Genomic DNA, 3,116 nt, shown 5'->3' on the forward strand with positions numbered 1-3,116 from the left:
TAAGTCTAACAAGACAAACACTAAGTTACATTCACCACGCATTTAGACTTAAGCTGTTAACCTTAAACACAACTCACGTTAAGCTAGTCGCTGTAACATTAGCTAATGTAATTTATATTAAAAAAGCACAAACTTACAGCATTAGCTAAAAAAAATGTAACACAAATATAGCACACCAATGATTATAAATTGCTTACTTACCGAAAATGCAGAGCTGGATGCAGCATTCAAAAGTGTGCTTCAAAATACCCTTTCCTTGGCGCCTTCAGAACGAAGTGGCGGTATGTGTCTGCACATGCGCAGACCGGACAGTATGTGGAAATAAAATTAAACATATTTTTTTTTCTAATTACTTTTAATTTAATTTAATTAATTTGTTTTAAACAATTCCAGTGAATTTAAAATGTAATAATAAATAATAAGTAGGAATAAATAACACATTAAAATCAGTGAAATTAACCAGATAAATATATGTAATATTTACAAGGGGTCAAAAACCTTTTTTTAGTGTATGTTAAACTAATCCCATCCGAATAGGGCTTTTGACTCACTGGATGGAAACACTGGTTTAATAGCAAATGGTTTATGCGATACTCCCATTTTGTGCACAAGTTCAAAATTCACAACTTTGGATGGAAAGTTTCATGAGTGTTGCTAAGATCACAACAATTACTCTATATTTATGTCTCTATGTGAATAGATAATCTGTCTGATTCCCACTGCATTGTGACTGCAAACAAATAACATGTCTTTCTCTTACAGGTTGAGATCTTGTTATATCTGTGAAAGAGGTTCTGCTGTTCTGAGTTCAGCTCTGAAATCTAACCCGTCTCATCTGAGAGAGCTGGTCCTGAGTGACAATTACATTAGAGATTCAGGAGTGAAGCAGCTTTCAGCTCTACTGGAAGATCATCAGTGTAAACTGGAGAAATTGGGGTGAGTGTTAATGTTAAATCATGAGGATGTATGAGCCGGCAGATCTAGATGGAATCAACTATTTTATTTTCTATTTGAATTTAGACAACAACAAAAATGTCTTCAATGACAGTCAGATTTATTAATATGTATGCTGTTGAAGAGATCCCAACAAAACAGAGACCAAGTAGAATTAGGTATACAACTGATTAACAGTTTCTGGTTAACATAAACCAATGTGTATTACTGTTATTACTGTAGATTAGAGTTACTTCTTTCAATAGAGAATTTTTCAACTTTCTCACAGGACATTAACATCTATTTCTCTCACACACTCACAGGTTGAGATCTTGTTACATCAGAGACAGTGGTTATGCTGATCTGAGTTCAGCTCTAAGATCAAACCCGACTCATCTGAGAGAGCTGGACCTGAGTAAGAATAGCATTACAGATTCAGGAGTAAAGCAGCTTTCAGCTCTACTGAAACATCCTCAGTGTAAACTGGAGAAACTGGGGTAAGAGTCATTGGCTTCATTTCATATATTTGTTTTAGTAAAGACTGGATGTACTATAATCTTTAGTAATAGTAGTTTTTTCCAATACATTTCTAGACATCAGTGTTGAATGTGTTTTCTTCACACTCACAGGTTGAGATCTTGTTACATCAGAGACAGTGGTTATGCTGATCTGAGTTCAGCTCTGAGATCAAACCCGTCTCATCTGAGAGAGCTGGACCTGAGTGAGAATAACATTACATGTTCAGGAGTGAAGCAGCTTTCAGCTCTACTGAAACATCCTCAGTGTAAACTGGAGAAACTGGAGTAAGAGTCATTGGCTTCATTTCATATATTTGTTTTAGTAAAGACTGGATGTACTATAATCTTTAGTAATAGTAGTTTTTTCCAATACATTTCTAGACATCAGTGTTGAATGTGTTTTCTTCACACTCACAGGTTGAGATCTTGTTATATCAGTAACAGAGGTTGTGCTGTTCTGAGTTCAGCTCTGAGATCAAACCCGTCTCATCTGAGAGAGCTGGACCTGAGTGAGAATAACATTACATGTTCAGGAGTGAAGCAGCTTTCAGCTCTACTGAAACATCCTCAGTGTAAACTGGAGAAACTGGAGTAAGAGTCATTGGCTTCATTTCATATATTTGTTTTAGTAAAGACTGGATGTACTATAATCTTTAGTAATAGTAGTTTTTTCCAATACATTTCTAGACATCAGTGTTGAATGTGTTTTCTTCACACTCACAGGTTGAGATCTTGTTATATCAGTAACAGAGGTTGTGCTGATCTGAGTTCAGCTCTGAGATCAAACCCATCTCATCTGAGAGAGCTGGACCTGAGTGGGAATGCCATTACAGATTTAGGAATAAAGCAGCTTTCAGCTCTACTGGAAGATCATCAGTGTAAACTGGAGAAACTGGAGTATGTTTCTACAGTCCCTGACAAAAGTCTTGTCGCTTATCTATTTTCTAGAAACACCTGATATTAACCTGACTTTTAATTAATTCATTGGTGTTAGAAATAGCTCATATGAAAAGCTAAAACTCTCCCAAATGATGTTTAATGCACTGAAATAAATAATTTTCACAGAAAAAAAATATTTATCATTTAATCAAGACAGAAAGGTCAAATTTTGGCAAGACAAAAGTTGTGTCGCCTATACAGAAATGGAACAAATTTACTGCAAATACAAAAATATGTCAGCAAATTAAGTTGTGGTGCTGTGAGATCCAAATTTAATATCTTGTATGACTTCCATGAGCTTGAAGGACTGCATCCATGCGGTTTGGCAAGGATTCATACAATTTATTGATGAAGTCATCAGGAATAGCTAAGAAAGCAGTCTTGCATGCCTCCCAGAGTTCATCAATATTCTTTGGTTTCGTCTTCCATGCGTCCTCTTTCATCCTACCCCACATATGCTCAATGATGTTCATGTCTGGTGACTGGGCTGGCCAATCCTGGAGCAATTTGATCTTCTTCGCCTTGAGGAACTTTGATGTGGAGATGGAAGTATGCGATGGAGCACCGTCCTGCTGCAGAATTTGGCCTCTTTTATGGTTGGGAATATAAGAGGTAGCTAAGATTTCTTGGTATTTTAGACTATTGATGTTGCCTTCCACCCTGCAGATCTCTCGCACACCCCCATACTGGATGTAACCCCAGACCATGATTTTTCCGCCACCAAAC

The 3,116-nt window shown here is 36.7% G+C and overlaps 1 long non-coding RNA gene across 1 annotated transcript; it reads left to right on the plus strand.

Annotated features, from left to right (window-relative positions):
* The first annotated feature begins 1,566 nt into the window (after window positions 1-1,566).
* LOC137065588 (uncharacterized) lies at window positions 1,567-2,341 on the plus strand. Its single transcript, XR_010901669.1, has 3 exons — window positions 1,567-1,736; window positions 1,869-2,042; window positions 2,175-2,341. It is a non-coding gene; the product is annotated as an uncharacterized lncRNA (long non-coding RNA).
* Window positions 2,342-3,116: the final 775 nt, after the last annotated feature.

Source organism: Pseudorasbora parva, chromosome 25, assembly GCF_024679245.1.
Source record: "Pseudorasbora parva isolate DD20220531a chromosome 25, ASM2467924v1, whole genome shotgun sequence".
NCBI lineage: Eukaryota > Metazoa > Chordata > Actinopteri > Cypriniformes > Gobionidae > Pseudorasbora > Pseudorasbora parva.